This window comes from Triticum aestivum, chromosome 2B (genome assembly GCF_018294505.1).
Source record: "Triticum aestivum cultivar Chinese Spring chromosome 2B, IWGSC CS RefSeq v2.1, whole genome shotgun sequence".
Lineage (NCBI taxonomy): Eukaryota > Viridiplantae > Streptophyta > Magnoliopsida > Poales > Poaceae > Triticum > Triticum aestivum.
Genome location: NC_057798.1, coordinates 146,874,755 through 146,900,192, shown reverse-complemented (window position 1 = coordinate 146,900,192; position 25,438 = coordinate 146,874,755).

Here is a 25,438-nt window from a genome sequence, read left to right as displayed (position 1 = left end):
AAAGAAAAGCTTAAAAATTGTTAGTTGCCTATTCACCCCCCCTCTAGTCAACCATATTGATCCTTTCAAATGGCATAATCAACTAGCGAGCAATAATAAGATATCTCAAATGCTAACACTTTGTCAAACCAATCATGATATAATATGACAATAATGGTATCTCGCTAGCCCTTTCTGAGACCGCAGAACATAAGTGCAGAGCACCTCCAAAGTTCAAGCAGCGACTAAACATTGTAATTCACGGTAGAAGAGATCCAGTTATGATGCACACAACATTAACTATACACAATGCATGAGAATGACAATAGTGCTCTCAGGACCGGTGCTTGTTTGAGAAGGTGATGACTCAGCATAAAAGTAAAATAACATAAAAGTAAATAGATAGGCCCTTCGTAGAGGGAAATAGGGATTTGCAGAGGTGCTAGAGCTCGAAGCTTAAATCAGAGATAAATATAATTTTGGGAGGTATACCTTTCCTGTCAACTTTATAACCGAGAGATTTCAATATCTTCCATGCTAAACACATTAGCGGTGGTTCCCAAGCGGTAAAAGTAAAGTTTACTCCCTCTCCACCAACAAACACAAGCCATGGCTAGCCAAATCCTTGGGTGCCCTCCATACCAACAAAAGTCCGGGGCAGTTTGTTTTATTATTATTGCAATTTTGATCATGGGAGTGGGCATCCCAATTACCGGTCCCTCTCGTGCAAGGACGAGTGAGTAAACACTCATCATGAGAATAATCCGCTTAGCATGGAAGATACTGTCCGCCCCTGTCGCTCCATGAGTGGTACGAGCACACAAAATAGATGTTCATTTGAATATTTAGAGGTGGCACATGCAAATTTACTTGGAATGGCAAGTAATACCGCATATAGGAAGATATAGTGGACTCATCTGGATTAACTTTGGTCTAAGGATTTTGATGCACAAGTAGTATTCCCGCTTAGTACAGACAAATACTAGCAAATAGGTCGAGAATCGACCAACTACAGAGCAAAAACGGTCATAATCATGCATTATGAATAATTAACATTGAATACTAGCATGAGTAGGATATAAACACCATGAACATAAATATCGTGGATGCTATGTTGGTTTTGAATCAACTACATGCATGAACACATGTGGCAAGTCAAGCCACTTGAAACATTCAGAGGAGGATACCAAATCATCATACTACATCACAATCATTTTAATGCATGTTGACACCTAAGATAAATCATTATCTACTCCTAGCTACTTAAGCATGTCATGAGCAACTATAATCTCTAATTGTCATCACAAACATGTTTAATCATAATATGCTAAATCATAGATACTGAGTTAAACATATTTACAAAAACAAAAAAAAGCTGAGTTCATACCCAGTTTTTCTTGCCACAATCACCTCATCAAATATCGTCATTATTGCCTTTCACTTGCACGATCGAATGATATGAAAATAATAATAGTGCAAGAGTGTCATGGACTAAGCTGGAATCTGCAAACATTTTACTCAAAGGAGAAGACAAAATAATATGGGCTCTTTGTTAGATCAACAGTAATGCAGATGAGAGCCACTCAACATTTTCATCGTGGACTTCTCCTCATACTGACTCAACAAAAGAAAAGAATTTCAAAGGAACACACTGAAATATTTTTGAAGTTTTTGATTTTTCTTGAAAAAGCAAATTAAAGGAAGAAAAACAAAAACAAGAAAAACTATTTACGCGGGAAAGCTCCCAACAAGCAAAATAAGAAATGATAAATCTTTTTGGGTTTTCTTTTAATACTATATTAAATTAAACTAGGAAGAAGAACCGAAAAAAGCGAGAAATATTTTTGGATTTTCTTGAAGTTTTTCAAACACACAAGAAGAAAGCAAGAAAATAATTCTAACATGGATTATACAATGAAAAAGTATGAACACCGACAATTGGAATGAAATGTGTGAACATGAATGTAATGTTGGTGGGAAATACGTACTCCCCCAAACTTAGGCTTTTGACTAGCTTGGTAATCACCATCCGTAGTAGTCGTTCGGTCCCATGTGAAAGTGTTGAGGCGGCGGCACCTAAGCATCCCACTCCTGGGGCTCCTCTGCCGCTGCCTGTGCATTCTAGTAGGCAACAATGTCCTTTGGTAGGACGGTGTATCCATTCCTGGCATAAGAGTCAAACAAAGAAGGTGCAAGTAATGGAATAATATCGTGAGTTTCCTCGCTGAAAACAAATTATAACGAGTGTGGTGAGGAGGCACAAGAGCATCAATAAAGTGGTGAGCCTACATCGACTGGTGAACTAGATAAACTCTAGGCAACAAGTAACCATGGGGGCGTATATGAACATTAAATTGTCTCGCTAGACGAGTAGCATAAATACCACCATGAATTTTACCTTTAGTCCTGTTGGTGTGCATACGACGTGCAATGATAGCCCCAAGGCTATAGGTGTGGTCATTATGAAGTGCACGACGTAAAATGGCAAGGTCAGGGGCACTGAGTATATTGCCTTGCACTCTGGCAGTCAAACATTTCGTTATGAATAAGGCAAAGTAATGCACATAAGGAAATTGCAAACTAGTGGATGTGGCTTTTGACACGCCCCTTACCTCACCCATTGTTAAAGTGCGGAGGAAACCCTCAAACTCCACCGGTTTAGGCTCTCTTAATTCTCCATCAGAGGGAATCAAACATATCTCACAAAATTTGTTGGGAAACGTACCATGCAATTTCGAAATTTTTCCTATGCTCACGCAAGATCTATCTAGGAGATGCATAGCAACGAGAGGGGGAGAGTGTGTCCACGTACCCTCGTAGACCAAAAGCGGAAGCATTAACTTAACGCGGTTGATGTAGTCGAACGTCTTCTCGAATCAACCGATCAAGTACCGAATGTACGGCACCTCTGAGTTTTGCACACGTTCAGCTCGATGACGTCCCTCGATCTCTTGATCCAACAGAGTGTCGATGGAGTCGATGAGTTCCATCAGCACGACAGCATGATGACGGTGTTGGTAATGTGATCTGCGCAGGGTTTTGCCTAAACACTACGATGATACTATCAGAGGAGTAAACGATGGAGGGGGGCACCGCACACGGCTAAGACAATGTTGTCTTTGGGGTGCCCCCTGCCCCCGTATATAAAGGAGGGGAGGAGGAGGCCGCCCACCAAGGGGCACACCATGGAGGGGAGTCCTACTAGGACTCTACTCCTAGTAGGATTCGGCCCCCCTTTTTTTCCTTCTTTCCGGAGTAGCAAAGAGGGAAAGGGAGAGGGAGTAGGAGAGGGAAAGGGGGGCGCCTCCCCCTACCCTAGTCCAATTCGGACTCCCATGGTGGTGGGGGGGGGGCACCCCTTGTGGGCTGTCCCCTCTCTCTCTCATGGCCCATGTTGGCCCATTACTTCCCCGGGGGTTCCAGTAACCTCCCGGTACTCCGAAAATTATCCGAAACTTCCCGAAACCATTCTGGTATCTGAATGTAACCTTCCAATATATCAATCTTTACCTCTCGACCATTTCAAGGCTCCTCGTCATGTCCGTGATCTCATCCGGGACTCTGAACAACCTTCGGTCACCAAAACACATAACTCATATAATACCAATCGTCATCAAGCGTTAAGCGTGCGGACCCTATGGGTTCGAGAACTATGTAGACATGACCGAGACACCTCTCCAGTCAATAACCAATAGAGGAACCTGGATGCTCATATTGGTTCCCACATATTCTACGAAGATCTTTATCGGTCGAACCACAATATCAACATAGCCATTCCCTTTGTCACCGGTATGTTACTTGCCCGAGATTCGCTCGTCAGTATCTCTATACCTAGTTCAATCTCATTACCGGAGAGTCTGTTTACTCATTCCATAGTGCATCATCCCGTAACTAACTCATTAGTCACATTGCTTGCAAGGCTTCATATGATGTGCATTACCGAGAGGGCCCAGAGATACCTCTCCGATACTCGGAGTGACAAATCCTAATCTTGATCTATGCAAACCCAACAAACACCTTCGGAGATACCTGTAGAGCATCTTTATAATTACCCAGTTACGTTGTGACGTTTGATAGCACACAAGGCATTCCTTCGGTGTTCGGGAGTTGCATAATCTCATAGTCGGAGGAATATATATTTGACACGAAGAAAGCAGTAGCAATAAAATGGAACGATCATTCTGCTAAGCTAACAGATGGGTCTTCTCCATCACATCATTGTACTAATGATGTGATCCCGTTATCAAATGACAACTCATGTCCATGGCTAGGAAACTTAACCATCTTTTGATCAACGAGCTAGTCTAGTAGAGGCATACCAGGGACACGTAGTTTGTCTAAGTATCCACACATGTATCAAGTTTCCGGTTAATACAATTCTAGCATGAATAATAAACATTTATCATGAATAAGGAAATATAAAATAACAACTTTATTATTGCCTCTACGGCATATTTCCTTCAGTCTCCCACTTGCAGTAGAGTCAATAATCTAGATTACATTGTAATGAATCTAACACCCATGGAGTCTTGGTGCTGATCATGTTTTTCTCGTGGAAGAGGCTTAGTCAACAGGTCTGCAAGATTCATATCCATATGTATTTTGCAAATCTCTATGTCTCCCTCCTTGACCAAATCTCGGATGGAGTTGAAGCGTCTCTTGATGTGTTTGATCTTTTTGTGAAATCTGGATTCCTTCGCCAAGGCAATTGCTCCAGTATTGTAACAAAAGATTTTCATTGGACCCGATGCACTAGGTATTACACCTAGATCGGATATGAACTCCTTCATCCAGACTTCTTCATTTGCTGCTTCCGAAGCAGCTATGTACTCCGCTTCACACGTAGATCCCGCCATGACGCTCTGCTTGGAACTACACCAACTGACAGCTCCACCATTCAATAAAAATACGATTTCAGATTGTGACTTAGAGTCATCCGGATTAGTGTCAAAGCTAGGGTCGAAGTAACCATTTACGACAAGCTCTTTGTCACCTCCATAAATGAGAAACATATCCCTAGTCCTTTTCAGGTACTTCAGGATGTTCTTGACTGCTGTCCAGTGATCCACTCCTGGATTACTTTGGTACCTCCGTACTAAACTTATAGTAAGGCACACATCAGGTCTGGTACACAGCATAGCATACATGATAGAACCTATGGCTGGAGCATAGGGAATGCCTTTCATTTTCTCTCTATATTCTGCAGTGGTCGGGCATTGAGTCCGACTCAACTTCACACCTTGTAACACAGGCAAGAACTCTTTCTTTGACTGATCCATTTTGAACTTCTTCAAAACTTTATCAAGGTATGTGCTTTGTGAAAGTCCTATCAAGCGTCTTGATCTATATCTATAGATCTTGATGCCCAATATGTAAGCAGCTTCACCGAGGTCTTTCATTGAAAAACTCTTATTCAAGTATCCTTTTATGCTATCATGAAATTCCACATCATTTCCAATCAACAATATGTCATCCACGTATAATATTAGAAATGCTATAGAGCCACTATTGCAGGATGCTGCTAACACGACACTACGACCAGAGACCCCTCGAGAAACTGTGTGCGATGTAATAATCGCAAACGATGGTGTCAGAGAATCGTGAAAAATATCCAAAACGTTTGCAATGACGGATGCATCAAACACGGTTCAGATTTTAGTTGCGTGTGCGATGCATGTCATATGGTTCAGTCCAATTAAATGTTTGCGATGAGGAGTAACAAAAGAAATGGGCATCCAGATGAAGGTGTGTGCGATATACAATATATGATTCACTCGGATGAACTGTTTGTGATTAGGCGACACAAAAGAAACAGTCAGCCAGATGAAGGTGTGTGCGATATACAGCATACGGTTTACTCGGATGAACTGTTTGTGATTAGGCAACACAAAAGAAACGGTCAGCCAGATGAAGGTGTGTGCGATATACATCATACAGTTCACTCGGATGAACTGTTTGTGATTAGGCTGTTAGAAATATAATTGGGTTTAAGTTAGAGATAAGGAGATAGAGATAGAATTAGTTTAAACCACATGTAACTTGTCTTGTACCCCAAGTCTCTACCCCTCTTGTACTTCTATATATACCCTACACAAGGGTCAGATCAGTACAACGAATATTGTAGGTTCTATATATTTCTATGGTATTAGAGCAGTTTGTCCAACGACGCCGATCTTAGGACCTTCCACCACTTCCACAGCTCGCCGCCCCCGGGGAGATTAATATCCTCTCCCCGAGGGCGCGGCACCCAACCGATCAAAGATCAGATTGGTCTCTATTTAGATCCAATTTTCGAGTCCATTAGATCGATCCCATTGATCAAGTCGAAATTTCATCAAGTAGATTTTTTTAGCCACCAAATAAATCATGGCGGCCACAGTGGGACGGCCACGGTGGGCTCGACCAGGCACTACTGCGTGTGGCCGGCTTCAAGATCAGAACTCCACCAGCGGACGCCACGCGCGTGCACGCCAGGAGTACCAGCCACGAGCGACGACCTCCTTCACTTCGAGCCCCGCAAGACTTCAGCGGGATGAGCGCATCAGCTCGACATCTCCGCGATGCAATCTACACAAGACCCCTGTTAGCAGGCGGCCGCGTGTACGAGCACGTCGACACCCAGCGGGCGATACGAGTGCGATCCAATCTACTCGATATACGCGCCGCCGGACATCAGCCTCTACCGAACGACTTCATCGACCGCGCTTCATCGTTGCTCTCCCATGCCTACATCGACCTCCACAACCCACGCGCAGGCTGCATCACTGACGGAAGCCACGTGGTACAAGGACGCCCAGAGGATTTCATCATATGCATGCATACATGTGGCCTAGATGGGCTAGATGTGATGCACGCGCATGCAAATTGATGCCAGTCCGTACGGAGGTTTCTGCTGTACGCACGCGGGGAACCATCAGATGGACTCCATCGCCCGTGAAGCCGCGGACGCATGCTCGATGCAGGCAACTGCCACTACAGACTCCACTGCAGCTTGCCCTACGGCCTCGACTCCAATCCAGGCTGCACCGACCACCTCGCAGATCATGCACGCCTCAGATCATGGAAGGGCAGTTTTCCGCGCATCCTACTACGACGCCGCGACACCATCGTCTACGCCGAGCGCTGCATCCCGAGCCGAGCTACATCACCTCCTCCCGCATCAACCTACACCGCCGATCTATACCTACACCAAGCACGACTACATCATCATGATCTGCACCAGATATTCTTCATCGAGCCGAATCCCCTCCTTCGAGCTGTACGACTACCCCAAGCTATGAGCCAACATAGTTTTTCGGCATGACACGGCATCGACACTTCGTCGGCACGGGGGATGCCTCCAAGCGATGCACCATCGTCGTCACGCCGCTGCAACGTCATCGCCGACACTACATCGCCAAGGTCTTCATCAACATGGTCTTCACCAACATCATCGTCGACACACCACCTCCGCCTCGTCCACAAGATGGACAGCTAGCGTCCTCTGACAAATTTTTCTGCAAGACGCGACCACGATGACGGCAATGACCTCGTCACGATGCCGGCATCGACCGCGTCATCCACGACAACACAACTGCATTGACACGGCGTCACTACAATGACGACCCCTACACGGCCACACGGTTCTGGCAAAACCGATGTGTGCTCGATGGGCTTTCTCCGGTCATGGCAAAACCAGTGGACTCATCGCCGACGAAACCCTCTGACATCCGCAAGGTGCATCGTCCACGTCAGCAGCTCCGTCATAGCGCATTTTTTTGCATATTCGGCTTTCTGCGGCTTCATCATCGACGATGACTACACCATCGACCATGGCTACCTCGACCACGGCTACCTCACCATGAACGGCTACCTCGACATCGACATTAATGGCTACGTCTACAACATCTCATCGGCAAAAACTCCAGTCAACAGCATCCGCATCGTCACTAGCATCCGCGCCACTCCCGCTGTGACTGCGGGAGGGAATAGAGGAGAAGATAAGGAAGGCACCAGAAAGGGACGCAGTCACCCCTAGGTGCCAACCCATCAGAGACGAAGTTGATGATGGCGCAACGGAGAAGACGACGAAAGCTCAAGACTTCAAATTCAGTCGTACTCGTCCACTTCACTCCCGCTACGACTGAGGGGGAATGTTAGAAATATAATTGGGTTTAAGTTAGAGATAAGGAGATAGAGATAGAATTATTTTAAACCACATGTAACTTGTCTTGTACTCCAAGTCTCTACCCCTCTTGTACTCCTATATATACCCTACACAAGGGTCAGATCAATACAACAAATATTGTAGGTTCTATATATTTCTACATAGGCAACACAAAAGAAACAGTCAGTCAGATCAAGGTGTGTGTGCAATATACGCATGCGGTTCACTCGGCCCTTGTCGTCAGTGTGTGACCTCTGTGGCAACCATTCGCTCCCCACTTCCCCAGGCGCCTCTTCGTGTACTGTGGAAACCGTCTACCGCCTCTTCACCTTTCCCTCTCGATTTGGAACTGCTGTCGCACGCTCTTCCTCCCTTCATTTGCCTTCACCCTTCCTTATGCCATTGTTCGATCATCTTCTCCATGGAGGGAACAGGCCGGAAACGACCCCGTTATTCTTGCCCTAATATGAAAGATGACGTGATGGAGGAACTCATTGATCGGTGCGACGTCATCACCTCGGCTAGCATGGCAGGTTCGTTCAAGACCATTCTCAACTCAACTAATAACATCATTACAAGGAACCCAAGGGTCCAGGAGCGGTTTGATCTCCCCTATCTTCTTCGCCGTGACCCTGCTGACTGGCGCGGGGACGAGGGAAGCCTCGCCTTGTGCAAGTTGATGCCGCTTGATAATGATACGTATGATGTTAAAATGCCATTTCTTGAGGGTAAGGCTTGGGCAGACGCAAATGGAGATTGGGTTGTTTATATTGGGTACAACTGCGAGTGGGAACTTGTGAATGTGTACACCCGTCACCGGGTTCCACTTCCAAAAATCTCAGACGACTGCCCAGAGGTTGAGTACACCGGTATTCTATGTGAGTTCAAATAGGATCATGGTGACTGTCGTCTACGGAAGATAGCAATTTGTCGAGTTCCCAACCGCTCTTGGGATTACACGAACTATGAAGTTATTGCTATCTTCGACAAGCTTGTTGCCGTCCTTAGTTCCATGTCTCGATGGATATTGCTCAAAAATCAATTTCTGTACACGGATGAGTACTGTGATGCAATTCAATACGAGGGTCTTGTGTTTGCTGCCACCACTCATGGCACTATTTTTTGCATGGAATCCTGATGCTTTTGGTACGTTTGTCTTCCACCGTAATTATAATTGTTTCATCCACATGCATGCGGGTTAGCTAGTTTCCCTTTACTAATTAAACTTCTTGTGTTTCCAAGGTCCTGTGAACATTCCACCACCTATACTTGAAAAATTTTATAACCAAGGGGGAGATGACGATGCTGATAATCACAAGCAGGACCCATATACTCATTGGCACCTGGCAACTTATTTCGATGGATCACCTCTTCTTGTCTGTATACAGGGCACTGCTGATGTTACTAAGGAAGCAGGTGTTGTCTTGCATGGTCGCACTCTCCGGACCTCCAACATCTGTTGCAGGGTATTCGGGATGGATACTGGTGTACTAGCACCAATACCTTCTCCCTGGTTCAGTATTGAAAATCTTGGAGGAAACTCACTCTTCCTTGGACAAAACTATCCAATGATGGTGGAAGGCGATCAGATGCTATTGACACAACGTTACTACCATTTATGAGAAGCAACTGTATATATACCTCGGACATTGCTATGCTTCCCTACTGCCCCAATATGGGTCCTGACATAGGTTTTGGATGATCAGTCCTGCGTTTGTCTCGAGTTTGACAGTAGCTGCCCCTTCCCAGAGAATCCTTCTGGTTCAAAGCAAGCGTTTCCAACACCGACGAATGGTTGAGCTGAAGTTCATTTCATCACTTTGTTATTTGTTATGTGAGAAAAACTTCACTAGAATGTTTTGTTGGAAATGATCTATAATCCAATGTGTATCCTCGTTGTCATTGTGGATTGATGACTTGTTGTATGTAATCAATGGTACATTTGCATATGTGTCCATCAACTCATGCCTGCTAGTGGTGTCCATATGAACAGTGCTAGTGATTTTAGTTGCAAAAATTAGATAGTGCTAGTGATTTTTAGCTGCATATTTTGACAAATTGCAGTGTTACAAGGTCGACAAATGGCAATGTTACTAGATAAACAAATGTCAATCTTTCCAGTTTGACAAATGGCAACATACAAAAAATGACAGATATGCAAATCTTACCCAATTGTTTGTATGTGGTTGCACATGGGTCATGCAAAACAACCGTTTGCTTTGAAGGGATGCAGAAATCCTGCTCGACACATTTTCCCTTGGCTTCCTGGGGAAGCTGTCGGTTTGCATATGGGTGTTCTAACTAAAACGTTTGTGATGAGTGTTTTATATTTAAAAACCATTGACGTTTTTTCAAAAGAAAGTCGTTTGATAAGTCTGTACATTAAGAGAGAAAAACACAAGTTTGTTCAAACCATATCTTTCATTCAGTCACACTGTGAATTTATATTCATATGATCGAGAATTCGAGATATAGTATTAAACCCAAAAAAACTATTTCCGGTGGCTGCGGAGGCGGCGTGCCGCACCGTCGTTGTCGTTGTCGTCCTCCGGGACGCTGTTGTTGAAGTCTTCAAGGCAACACAAAATGTTCTTCACTTTTAAATCAAACATCATGTCGTCGCGTGATCGACAGGCGGGGCACGGGAGGACAACAACTGGCACCGCTGCGAGGTAGCGGTCGACGGCAGCGTCCCATGGAAGTCAAAGAGCTCGCTTTCCAGTGAGCCTGCGCAACGTACAACTCGCATGCTTCCCAGTGAGCCTGCACATTGGAGGACAGCTTGCACGCCTCTCAGTCAGCCTGCGCACCGGACTGCGCTCACACGCCTCCCGCTCAGTCAAGGTCAAGCAGCTGTCCGCACAACACCTCCTACAACCATTAAAACCAAGACACATGGCATCACGTGAATGGTTAACAGAACGCACACGGTTTGAATTATACAAACATTTGAGATATTAAAGTGGTAGCTATTTTTTTAAAATGCCTTTGTTGGCTATCATTATTTGAGTGCTCCTTCTCTCAAAATGGGCACGAAAAATGCCACAGCATGTCGGGTGCCATTCCATGATAGCATGCCAAGTTACATGAATTTCAGACGAGTTTTGGATTTACTAGAATTTAAAAACCAGGCATCTCAATGTTTTGCCGGCAATCAATGGTGCCCTGCTGTTTGAAATTCATTCCCATTTCTTGCATGGGACCTAATCATGCACCCAAGGACACAAATTTGATTTTTCAACCAATTTATATGCACTGGAGCATCTGCATGTGGTTCAAATTTGAATTATGCACATAAATGCATTGAAAACTCAGTTAATGCATAAAAATGTCCAAACGAACCCCAAAAAATCCCAAAAATTGACACAACACTCCTGTTGTTCTATGTTGACACGAGAAATTTTTTGAAAGCATGCAATGGATATCGTTTCGTCCCCAAAGATGGGACATTCCCTACCGAAACCATGCTTGTTGTGAGAAGCTCTGGTTTGTGAGAAGCATATATATACCCAAACCTGCCCCAAATGGGACAAATTTTTTACCACGACATGTTGATGCCGCTCCATGATAGCATGCCAAGTTTAATGAATTTCAGATGAGTTTTGGATTTACTAGAATTTAAAAACCATGCATCTCAATGTTTTGCCGACAATCAACAATGCACTGGTGTTTGAATTTCATTCCCATCTCTTGCATGGGAACTAGAAATTCACCCAAGGACACATATTAGATTTTTCAACTAGCTTTAGTGCATTGGAGCATGTGCTTGTAGTTCAAATTTGAATTATGCACATAAAATGCCTAGAAAACCCAGTTGATGCATAAAAATGTCCAAACAAACCCGGAAAAATCACAAAAATTGACACAACACTCCTGTTGTTCTATGTTGACACTAGAAAGTTTTGAAAGCAATAAGATGCAATGGATATTGTTTCGTCCCCAAAGGTGGGACGTTCCCTATCGAAAACCATCATGCTTGTTGTGAGAAGCTCTGGTTTGTGAGAAGCTTATACCAGAACCTGCCCCAAATGGGGCAAAATTTTTACCACCGCATGTTGATGCCGCTCCATGATAGCATGCCAAGTTTCATGAATTTTAGACGAGTTTTGGATTTACTAGAATTTAAAAACCAGGCATCTCAACGTTTTGCCGGCAATCAACAATGCCCTAGTGTTTGAATTTCATTCTCATCTCTTGCATGGGACCTAGAAATTCAAGCAAGGACACAGATTAGATTTTTCAACCAACTTTAGTGCATTGGAGCATGTGCTTGTAGTTCAAATTTGAATTATGCACATAAAATGCCTAGAAAACCCATTTAATGCATAAAAATGTCCAAACGAACCCCGAAAAATCACAAAAATTGACACAACACTCCTGTTGTTCTATGTTGACACTAGAATTTTTTTGAAAGCAATAAGATGCAATGGATATCGTTTCATCGCCAAAGGTGGGACGTTCCCTATCGAAAACCATCATGCTTGTTGTGAGAAGCTCTGGTTTGTGAGAGGCTTATACCCGAACTTGCCCCAAATGGGACAATTTTTTTACCATGACATGTTGATGCTGCTCCATGATAGCATGCCAATTTTCATGAATTTTAGACGAGTTTTGAATTTACTAGAATTTAAAAACCAGGTATCTCAATGTTTTGCCGGCAATCAACAACGCCCTGGTGTTTGCATTTCATTCACGTCTCTTGCATGGGACCTAAGCATGAACCCAAGGACACACATGTGAATTTTCAACCAACTTTGGTGCATTGGAGCATGTGCTTGTAGTTCAAATTTGAATTATGCACATAAAATGCCTAGAAAACCCAGTTAATGCATACAAATGTCTAAATGAACCCCGAAAAATCACAAAATTTAACACAACACTCATGTTGTTCTATGTTGTCACTAGAAAAAGAATTGAAATCAAGAAGAGGCAACGGATATCGTTTCGTCCAGAAAGCTAAAGCGTTCCCTACCGTAACCATGAGGCTTGTTGTCAGAAGCTCTGGTTCTTGAGAAGCTTATATACCCCAACCTGCCCCAAATGGGACAATATTTTTACCACTGCATGTTGACGCCTTTCCATGCTAGCGTGTCAAGGTTCATACATTTCAGACGCGTTTTTGATTTACTAGAATTTAAAAACCAAGTATCTCAATGTTAGCGGCCGAGCGACGGTGGCAAGGTGTTTGACATTCATTCCCATTTCTTGCATGGGACTTAAGCATGTAACCAAGGACACACATTCCAATTCTGAACCACTTTATATGCACTAGAGCATGTGCATGTGGTTCAAATTTGAATTATGCACATGAATGCATAGAAAACTCAGTTAATGTATAAAAATGTCCAAGCTAACCTTGAAAACTCCCAAAAAATGACACAACACTCGTGTTGTTCTACGTTGACACGAGAAAAATTTAGAAAGTAAGAAGAGACAACATATATCGTTTGTCTGCCAAGGTGGCATGTTCCCTACCGAAACCATCTGGTTTGTTGTGAGAGAAGCTCCGGTTTGTGAGAAGCTTATACCCAAACCTGGCCCAAATGGGAAAATATTTTTACCACAGAATGTCGATGCCGTTCCATGATATCATGTCAAGTTTCATGAATTTCAGCCAAGCCTTGGATTTACTATAATTTTAAAACCATGTATCTCAATGTTAGCGGCTGAGCGACAATGTCAAGGTGTTTGACATTCATTCTCATTTCTTGTATGTGACCTAAGCTTGCAACCAAGGACAAACATTTGATTTTGCAACCCGTTTTTAGGGACTGGAGCATGTGCTTTGATTTTGAATTGTGCACCTGAAATTGCTAGAAAACCAATTTAATGTGTAAAATTTCCAAATGAACCTTGAATAATTCCAATTTTTTACGACACACCTATAGTTGCATGTTCACTGCAGATAAAAGGTCTAGCAATTCAAACACTGTCCATTGCCGCTGTGACCCCATTATGCAATTCAAATCAAAATGAAAAATCAAGTAGATTCCACACAGTTTATTGTCACCAACCGTGTGAGATGCAGTACAAAATATCCTGGAGCATCGTTGGTGTATAGTACGCCTATGGCTTACGCGAGAAGGTGCGTCGGCTACAGTCTACAGCCGGTGTGTCAAGCACACTAGCTCGCTCCCCAAATACTCCTGCCTCTGCATCCCTCGCAATCTCAAAAATGTCTGCTCGCCCTTATCCAAATTTTCAGTAACCCCGCCTTGTTACTCCCGCCTAATAAAATTTTCAGTTGTCGCGGTATTTCCTCAAACACCACCTTAACCCCCCAGACACACTCCACACACTCCACAAAACCTGCACTCACCAACACATGGCCGCTGAGGTGTCCCCGTCATCCTCCGCGGGCTCTTTATTGATCCGTCGTCGCCGTTCCCCCTATCCGCTAGCCGCCGCGCCCCCTGTCGTGGTTCTAAGTCTGACAGTAGAGTGGGGGGTAGGTATGGAGAGGCAAGGTCCTAGCTATGGAGAGGTTGTAAGCACAAGAGATGTACGAGTTCAGGCCCTTCTCGGAGGAAGTAAAAGCCCTACGTCTCAGAGCCCGGAGGCGGTCGAGTGGATTATGTGTATATGAGTTACAGGGTGCCGAACCCTTCTACCTGTGGAGGGGGGTGGCTTATATAGAGTGCGCCAGGACCCCAGCCAGCCCACGTAGGAGAGGGTTTAAGGTGCGTTAAGTCTGGGGCGTTACTGGTAACGCGTTACTGGTAACGCCCCACATAAAGTGTCTTTACTATCATAAAGTCTACTTAATTACAGACCGTTGCAGTGCAGAGTGCCTCTTGACCTTCTGGTGGTCGAGTGAGTCTTCGTGGTCGAGTCCTTCAAGTCAGTCGAGTGAGTCCCTCGTAGGTCGACTGGAAGGTGATCTCTTCTAAGGATGTCCCTGGGCAGGGTACTTAGATCAGGTCTGTGACCCTACCCTAGGTACATGACTCCATCATTAGCCCCCGAATGGATTGAGGCTTGAGTGATGAAGGAGTTGATGTTGTTTCCGATTAGCCTTCGCATGCTAGTCGTGCGTTGCTTTGAACCAAAAAATCTCTTTGTTGATAGTGAGCAACTTTTCTTCAGTCGACTCGATCCATTCTTTTTCTTCGTCGAGTGATCTTTTGGACTTCGCTGATTTCCGAGCGACGGATCGCAGGGAATCCCGCGTCTGGCAGACTGATCTGCCGTTCGCGGATTCCGCGGGATACGGAATTTGGGGGAGCGCGCGAAGCGGAGCGGTCCGCGGCGCTCGGATGGGACGGGGCATAGACGCCTCGATCCCCGCGCCGCTTTTTTCGCCACGTATCACGCTCGCGCAACTGTTTCAGGATATGATTAGATCGACCGGGCCCACCTGTCATCCACTCGGAAGGGATCTTATAAATGCGCCCGGCGAGGGTTTTTTGAACAGTGCCTCAGCATTCTCCCTCTGCTCCCTTCGTCTCCGCCCAACGCGCTCGCTCTCGCCTCCGCACAACCTCTCCTCGCGCGCCTCGCCGGTAGCCATGGTCAAGGAGAAGACGGCGGCGCTGGAACGCGCGAAGAAGGCGTCGGCGACGGAGAAGGCGAAGGGGAGATCCACCAGCCGCGGCGGGTCTTCGTCTAGATCTCGCCTGCCGAAAGGCTGGGTCCAGGGAGATTGGATCCAGTCGACCATCACGGAGAAGGATCTCCTCGACATGGCCAACGAGGGCCTGATCCCTCATGGAGCTGCGAGGCTTCCGGGGAAAGAGTGGCAGCCCCAGCCAGAAGAGGGTGAGTGCGTGCTTCTGGCTACCCATGTCGACCGCGGATTCTCTTTGCCGCCGAGCATTTTCTTTCGTGGTTTCTTGAACTTCTTTGGAGCGCAACTCCACCACTTCACCCCGAATTCTATCGCCTATCTTGCCGCGTTTGTGTCCATGTGTGAGAGTTTTCTGGGTTGTCGACCGCATTGGGGCTTGTTCAAGCACATATTCACGTGTCGCTCTCAGACCGTGAAGAAGGCGAGCCCAGGCGACGAAAAAACCCGAGTTGTCCAAATGTGTGGGGGTCTGGGGATCCAGGTGAGGAGCAAGAGCACCTTCCCAGCCATGACATTTCCCGAGTCAGTCAGAGGCTGGCAGTCGACCTGGTTCTACTGCCAGGATCAGTCGACGCCGGGACAGTCGAGTGGACTCCCTCAATTCACCATGGACCGAGTGAACAAGCCCTCCTCTCTGAAGGTGATTCCGGAGGAGAAAGCTGACGTGAAGATGCTGATGGAGCGTGTAGTTCAGTTGGTTCGGGATGGAGTGACGGGTATGGATCTCCTGGAGGTTTTCCTTAGGCGTCGTATCCAGCCTCTTCAATTCCGGAGCCATTGCATGTGGCTGTACTGCGGGACTGAGGATGTGACTCGGGTCAATCCAGAAACAGTCGACGATGCCACTCTGGAAAGGTGGATGGCCGCTGTTACTGGGAACAAGGATAACCCTCGCGGAGCCAGAAGGATTCCTCCACTCGACTGCCACAGTGATCCAAACAAGGTATGTCTGCTCCACTTCCCATTGTATTCTCGTCATATTTATTTCTGTTTTCCCTGCCGATCGGTCGACTGATCTTTGTCTGGATGTCTATCAGGCCCTCACTGAGCTGTACTCGATGCCCAACGGAGCACAAGCTCCGACTGAGGAGGGAGAAGCGAGCGGGGGCGAGAGCCAGGAGGAGGAGTGGGACTCGGACGCCGCTGAGGATGATGATGATGACGATGACACTGATGACGATAATGATGATGTTGATGAGGACGAGGAAGAGGAGGAGGAGGAGGTTGCACCACCGCGCTCGGAAAGGCGGTCGAAGCTTGTCCATGACCCTGCGACTGAACGTGGCAAGGGGGTTGCGACTGTCACTCAGTCGACCAAGCGCCCTCGGACCACCTCTCCGGCGCCGACTGAAAAGGCGTCGAAGCAGCCCAGGGCGGCCCCGTCAAAGCCGACCAAGCACCTGCCGAAGATGAAGGTGTCCATCCCCACCATATCAGGGTAATCATGTTGCTTAAGTCTTCTTGTTTTGCGTGAACTTTATCTCTGGTTGGCGCTGGAGTTAGTCGACTGACTCTTTGGAGTTGCAGTGCTGCTACTTCTGAGACCTCAGCCCGGGCTGACGATCATGAGATGGAGGACGCAGCAACCTCAAAACCTGGTACTATACTCTTAACCCCGTTTCTAGTCGACTGACTCATGATCTCTAATTCTGATTCTTTTCTGTAGCTCCATCCAATGTTGTTATCACTCTCCCTGATGATGATGAAGATGAGGAACCGCTGAAGCACAGAATGAGGAGGAAAGCGTCTGCCAGCAGGGTGCCCCAGGATGTGACGGTGCCTGAGACTCTGGTCGCGGAGGAGGAGAACACCACTCGACACACTGTGTCCTTCGCAGATCCGCTGACGAGTGCTCCGCAACCCTCCCTCTTCACGACGCACCACGTCCCAGAGGACCAAGCTGGCGCCGCGAAGGAGGCGATACGCCAGGCAGGTATCATGATGGAGCAGTTGAAGACCATCCGGGATGCGAGCCAGGCAGCTTACGACGCCAGTTCCGCCCTTCAAAGGAATGTTCAGGTCAGTCGACCACCACTTGTTCTGTTAGGATATGCTATCAAAAAACTTTTCTTTCCAGAATTTATAGTAGTCACCCACTGGGTGTGTCGATTTAAACTCCGTGTTAGCGGGGGCACGCTGAGTGCACCCGCTGGGTGTAGTCCCCAAGGCTAAGGTCGACTGCTGGCAGTCGGCCTTAGGCTTTATAATTTCAGTCTCTCCGTCATTCGACTACGGCGAATGGATTTCGCAAACCGGTGGGGGCACGCTGAGTGCACCCACTGGGTGTAGTCCCCGAGACTGTGGTCGACTGCTGGCAGTCGGTTACAGTCTTAAAGAATACATCTTGTTTTTTTTTGAGGTCGACTGGTCGACTCTGTCTTCAATAGGATTAGTGGGGGCACGCTGAGTGCACCCACTGGGTGTAGTCCCCAAGGCTAAGGTCGACTGCTGGCAGTCGGCCTTAGGCTTTATAATTTCAGTCTTTCCGTCATTCGACGATGGCGACTGGATTTCGCAAACCGGTCGACTGGTCGACTCTGTCTTCAATAGGATTAGTGGGGGCACGCTGAGTGCACCCACTGGGTGTAGTCCCCGAGACTACGGTCGAATGCTTGGATTCGGCTGTAGTCTTAGAAACGCGTGATTTTTCCTTTTCCACTCGGAAGTGAATTATCTTTGACATTTAGTCGATTGGTTCTTCGCAGAACTCCTGTGACCTTGCGGCTCGCTACACTGAACTGGAAAACAAGCACATTCAGCTCGAGCTGAATTTGAAGCTGGTTCAGGAGAATCTGACGAAGGCAAAGGAGGAGACCGAAGGTATGTTTGGTGAGACCTCGACGACTGCTTTTTCCCTTCATTTGTTTCAAAATCTGATCTTGCTGTAACTTGCAGGTAAGGTGAGGGAGGCCCAAAGGAAAAAAGACCTTGAACTAGCTGAGAGGATCAAGCTTGCCGACGAGAAGTTAGCTTCAGTTACCAAGCTTGAACAAGAAAATACCAATCTGAAAGCTGCTCTTGAGAAGAAAAATGATCTGGAGGCCTTCCTGAGTGGTCTTGCCAAGAAGCTGTTTCTTATGCTTGAAGGTAAACCTTCAACAATCACTTTCAACTGTGGTTTTTTTCATTCGACCATTGCTTTGACTCGGTGATCGTCCTTGCAGAATTTTGTCAAAACTTTGAAGAAGAGACTAGCCGGCTGGAACCAAACCTTGACCCCGTCAATTCTCCGGTGAACGACGAAGTTGCCATGAATGTTTTCCGACTGGAGTCCCGTGTTGCAGCTGCCGTGGACTATCTTGCAAGGCTGAAGGTCGCCACATCTCGCATCGACTCAACGCTCTGGCCCGGGGAGACACTCCAGAACGACCTCGAGTCGCTGATGGCTCGTTTGAACGCTGTCCCTGGTCGAGTGCAGGAGTGGAAAAAGTCCTCGGCTCGGTGTGGTGCAGATGTTGCTCTGTGTCTGGCCCGAGTCCACTGCAAAGATGCGCGAGAAGACAAGCTGGCTGCCCTCCGAGTGGCCAACACCAAGAAACACGACTTCAGGTCCTTTATGGAAACTTTCCTTGCTGCTGCCACTCGGATCGCAGATGGAATTGATCTTGATGAGTTTGTTGCACCTTCCAGCCCTCCACAGGAGGGGTAAAAAACTTCTTCTAAGCTCGACGCTTTAAATTTGCCTCGGTATGCCGAGTGGAGTTGTAACCGATAAACCTTAACAGGCTTAGCGCCTGAGCACTTTCGGTTCCTTTAGGTATCGATCTGAACTTGAATTTGGTGTTTGAATATGATTGCTTTTGGCTCGAAATGTCTTTTGCAGGTTCAAAGCAAGACGCTCACTGCAGTCGACTTATTCCTTAATCCACTTAGGCGAGCGCTGGGCTGCAGCTAAGCCTCCCGAGTGAGAGGTTTGCTCTTCACTCGGTAGGATTTCTATATCTTAGGCGAGCACTGGGCTGCAGCTAAGCCCCCGAGTGAGAGGTTTGCTCTTCACTCGGTAGGATTTTATATCTTAGGCGAGCACTGGGCTGCAGCTAAGCCCCCGAGTGAGAGGTTTGCTCTTCACTCGGTAGGATTTTTATATCTTAGGCGAGCACTGGGCTGCAGCTAAGCCCCGAGTGAGAGGTTTGCTCTTCACTCGGTAGGATTTTTATATCTTAGGCGAGCACTGGGCTGCAGCTAAGCCCCGAGTGGAAGGTTTGCTTTCACTCGGTAGGATTTTTATATCTTAGGCGAGCACTGGGCTGCAGCTAAGCCCCCGAGTGAGAGGTTTGCTCTTCACTCGGTAGGATTTTTATATCTTAGGCGAGCACTGGGCTGCAGCTAAGCCCCCGAGTGAGAGGTTTGCTCTTCACTCGGTAGGATTTTTATAACTTAGGCGAGCACTGGGCTGCAGCTAAGCCCCCGAGTGAGAGGTTTGCTCTTCACTCGGTAGGATTTTTATATCTTAGGCGAGTACTGGGCTGCAGCTAAGCCTCCGAGTGGAAGTCTGGCTTACCACTCGGTAGGATTTTTATATCTTAGGCGAGTACTTGGACTGCAGCTAAGCCTCCGAGTGGAAGTCTGGCTTACCACTCGGTAGGATTTTTATATCTTAGGCGAGTACTTGGACTGCAGCTAAGCCTCCGAGTGGAAGTCTGGCTTACCACTCGGTAGGATTTTTATATCTTAGGCGAGTACTTGGACTGCAGCTAAGCCTCCGAGTGGAAGTCTGGCTTACCACTCGGTAGGATTTTTTATATCTTAGGCGAGTACTTGGACTGCAGCTAAGCCTCCGAGTGGAAGTCTGGCTTACCACTCGGTAGGATTTTATTAATCTTAGGCGAAACGGATTCGCAGCTAAGCCTCCGAGTGGGAGTCTGGCTCACCACTCGGTAAGGATTTTTACAAACTTAGGCGAAACGGATTCGCGGCTAAGTCACCCACTGAGGGGAAAATTTTATTGGACAAAAATAAAAAGTGACAAAAATTATGGAGGAACTATGACACTATTATTTTGAAATCCATGAACTACAGGAGTACTTTATTGCAACTCATCCGAGTGATAAACTTAAGTGTAAAATGGGCGGAGAAGTTCCGCGTTCCAAGCTCGGGGCTCGTCGATATTATGTTCGACGTTGTAAAGACGGTATGCCCCGTTGTGGAGAACTTTGGTGACGATGAAGGGTCCTTCCCAAGAAGGAGCAAGCTTGTGTGGTTTCTTCTGATCCACTCGGAGAACTAAATCTCCTTCCTGGAAGGCTCGACCTCTCACATTTCTGGCGTGGAAACGACGCAAATCTTGTTGGTAGATGGTCGATCGGATCAGAGCCATCTCCCTTTCTTCCTCTAAAAGGTCGACTGCGTCCTGCCGCGCTTGTTCAGCTTCTGCTTCGTTGTAGATCTCAACTCGAGGAGCATTGTGGAGAAGATCACTCGGCAAGACTGCTTCAGCTCCGTAGACCAAGAAGAATGGAGTTCTTCCGGTCGACCGATTAGGTGTGGTCCGCAGTCCCCAAAGCACCGAGGGAAGTTCGTCGACCCAAGCTCCAGCTGCATGCTTGAGATCACGCATCAGTCGGGGTTTCAATCCCTTGAGAATCAGACCATTGGCTCGCTCTGCTTGTCCATTCGACTGCGGATGGGCGACTGAAGCGTAGTCGACTCGTGTGCCTTGAGAGTTGCAGAAATCCCTGAATTCTTCCGAGTCAAAGTTCGACCCATTATCCGTAATGATGCTGTGCGGGACTCCATATCTGAATATCAGTTCCCTGATGAAGCTAACAGCAGCACCGGCGTCAAGGTTCTTGATTGGTTTAGCCTCAATCCACTTGGTGAACTTGTCGACTGCCACCAGTACATGCGTGAAGCCACTTCGCCCTGTTCTCAAAGGACCGACCATGTCCAACCCCCATACTGCGAAAGGCCAGACGAGTGGAATGGTCTTCAGAGCTGATGCAGGCTTGTGCGACATATTAGAGTAGAACTGACATCCCTCGCACTTATCCACTATCTCCTTTGCCATCTCATTCGCCTTTGGCCAGTAAAATCCGGCTCGGTATGCTTTGGCCACGATGGTCCGAGAGGACGCGTGATGACCACAGGTTCCCGAGTGGATATCATTGAGGATGATTCGACCTTCTTCTGGTGTTATGCACTTCTGACCAACTCCAGTCGCGCTTTCTCTATATAGCTGTCCTTTGATTACGGTAAAGGCTTTAGATCGACGGACGATCTGTCGAGCCTCTTCCTCATCCTCCGGGAGCTCTTTTCTCAGGATATACGCGATATACGGAACTGTCCAGTCGGGAATGACCACCAAGACCTCCATGACCAAGTCGACTACTGCTGGGACTTCAACCTCAGTCGGATCTGTGGCACTCTTGGGCTGTGGAGCTTCTTCGGTGAAAGGATCTTCTTTGACTGACGGAGTGCGTATATGCTCCAAGAACACACCACTCGGAATGGCTCCTCTCTTGGAACCTATCTTTGCTAGATCATCAGCTGCTTGATTTTTCAGTCGGGGTATATGATGGAGCTCCAACCCCTCGAACTTCTTTTCCAGCTTCCTCACTGCACTGCAGTATCCAGTCATGGCTGGGCTTCTCACGTCCCACTCCTTCATCACTTGGTTGACCACTAAATCCGAGTCGCCATAGACCATCAGGCGACGGACGCCGAGTGAAATGGCCATGCGCAATCCGTATAAGAGGGCCTCATACTCTGCCTCATTGTTGGAGGAATCAAAGTGAATCTGGAGCACATATCTGAGCTTATCTCCTCTGGGGGAAACCAGGACAACCCCAGCACCGGAACCATTCAACATCTTAGAGCCATCAAAAAACATGGTCCAATGCTCCGAGTGAACTTCAGTCGGCTGCTGCTGTTCAATCCATTCGGCGAGGAAATCTGCTATTGCCTGGGACTTAATGGCTTTCTTTGCCTCAAACTTGATATCAAGGGGAAGAAGTTCAATCGCCCATTTAGCCACTCGACCAGTTGCATCTCTGTTGTGCAAAATCTCTGATAGTGGAGCGTCGCTGACGACTGTGATGGAATGATCAGAGAAATAATGAGCAACCTTCTTTGTGGTCATGTATATTCCATACACAAGCTTCTGATAATGAGGATATCTTTGCTTGGATGGAGTCAAGACTTCAGACAAATAATACACTGGGCGCTGAACTTTGAAAGCTTTTCCTTCTTCTTCCCGCTCGACCGTAAGCACAGTACTGACGACTTGTCCTGTGGCTGCGATATAAAGCAACAGAGGCTCTTTGCTGATTGGAGCAGCAAGCACCGGCTGGGTGGAGAGCAGAGCTTTTAGCTCGGCAAACGCTGCATCAGCTTCTGGAGTCCACTCGAACTTGTCTGCCTTCTTCATCAGTCGGTAAAGAGGCAATGCCTTTTCACCGAGTCGTGAGATGAATCGACTTAATGCGGCCAAGCATCCAGTAAGCTTCTGGACATCGTGCACTCGCACAGGGCGTTTCATTCGGAGAATAGTGCCGATCTTCTCTGGATTAGCATCGATCCCTCGCTCGGAAACGAGAAAACCGAGTAACTTGCCACCAGGAACTCCGAATGTGCACTTTGATGGATTGAGCTTGATATCATACCTTCTGAGGTTGGCAAATGTTTCGGCGAGGTCAGCGAGCAGGTCGGAACCTTTTCGTGACTTGACGACGATATCATCCATATACGCTTCCACATTCCGACTGATTTGAGTGAGTAGACACTTCTGAATCATTCGCATAAATGTGGCTCCGGCATTCTTGAGGCCGAATGGCATGGTGATATAGCAGAAGCACCCGAATGGAGTGATGAAAGCTGTTTTTACCTCGTCGGGTCCGTACAGACGGATCTGGTGGTACCCGGAGTAGGCGTCTAGAAAAGACAATCTCTCGCATCCCGCGGTCGAGTCAACAATTTGATCTATGCGAGGGAGAGGAAAATGATCTTTCGGGCAGGCCCGGTTGATGTGCTTGAAATCAATGCACATTCGGAGTGATTTGTCCTTCTTAGGAACCATGACGACATTAGCGAGCCACTCGGAGTGGTATATCTCTCGGATAAATCCTGCCGCCAACAGTCGAGCCACTTCCTCACCAATGGCTTTTCTCTTCTGGACGGCGGACCGCCGAAGATGCTCTTTGACTGGTTTTGCAGATGAGTCGACTCTTAGGCGATGCTCAGCCAGTCCCCTGGGAACACCTGGCATGTCAGCGGGCTTCCATGCAAAAATGTCCCAGTTCTCACGGAGGAACTGGATGAGCGCTTCTTCCTATTTCGGGTCGAGTGTTGTGGAGATGTGGGTCGGAGCTGCATCGGGGTCGGTCGGGTGAATGTGAACAGGCTTCGTCTCACCGGACGACTGAAATGCAGATTCTGTGGCGGGTTTCTTGGATCGCAGCAAGTCACTCGGATCTGCGTTTTGCTTGTATTCTTCGAACTCGACCGCTGTCACCTGGGAATCAGCAATCTTTGAGCCCTTCTGAAAGCACTCTTCTGCCTTTTTCCGATCACCGGTGACAGTGATCACTCCTTTGGGGCCGGGCATCTTCAATTTGAGGTACACGTAACATGGTCGAGCCATGAACCGTGCATAAGCTGGTCTCCCCAAAATGGCATGATATGCACTCTGAAAATCCACGACCTCAAACGTCAACTTCTCTTTGCGAAAATGTTTCGAATCACCAAACACCACGTCCAGAGCTATTTGGCCGAGTGACTCGGCTTTCTTCCCTGGTATAACTCCATGAAAGCTCATGTTACTAGTGCTCAGTCGGGACATCGGAATGCCCATTCCTTTCAGTGTGTCTGCATACAACAAATTCAGCCCGCTACCACCGTCCATCAGCACCTTTGTCAGTCGAGTGCCTTCGACAACTGGATCGACCACCAAAGCTTGCCTCCCAAGGGTGGCAATATGAGTCGGGTGATCAGTTTGGTCGAATGTGATGGGTGTTTGGGACCATTTCAAATAATTTGCTTTTGCTGGGGTAACCATGTTCTCCTCATGGTTAATGACTTTCAATCGACTCTTGCTTTCCACATCTGCAAAGATCATCAGAGTGGAGTTGATATGCGGATATCCTTCCTCACTGTCCTCCTTGCCTTCGGCCTTGTCCGACTCCTTTTCCTTGTCCTTAGACTGTTTTCCTTGAAACTGCTGGATCAGGAGTCGACATTGGCGAGTGGTATGCTTTGGGTAAATGATATTCCCCTCTTCGTCTTTCTTCGTGTGGATGTGGCACGGCATATCCATCACGTCGTTCCCTTCTTTATCCTTTACCTTCTTAGGGTTCCAGGATCCTTTTGGTTTCCCCTTAAACTTTCCCTGAGTCACGGCCAGAGCCTCTCCAGGAGCTGCCGGTTCAGCCTTCCGCTTCTGTTTCCGACTGGTGTTTCCCTTCTCCGACTGACTCGGCTTGTGCTTGCCGCTTCGGAGTCGGTCTTCTTCTTCGCCGTTGGCGTACTTGGTAGCAATTTCCATCATCCGACTCAAGGTCATGTCACCGGTTCGACCAAATTTCAAACTCAATTCTCTGTTCTTGACACCATCCTTGAAGGCGCAGACTGCCTGATGATCAGACACATTCTCCACAGTATGGTGCAAAGTGATCCACCTCTGAATATACTCCCTGAGAGTCTCATTGGTCTTCTGCACGCAGACTTGCAGCTCCGTCAATCCAGCCGGTCGCTTGCAAGTTCCTTCAAACGTTCTGACGAACACTCGGGACAGATCTTCCCAAGTGTAAATG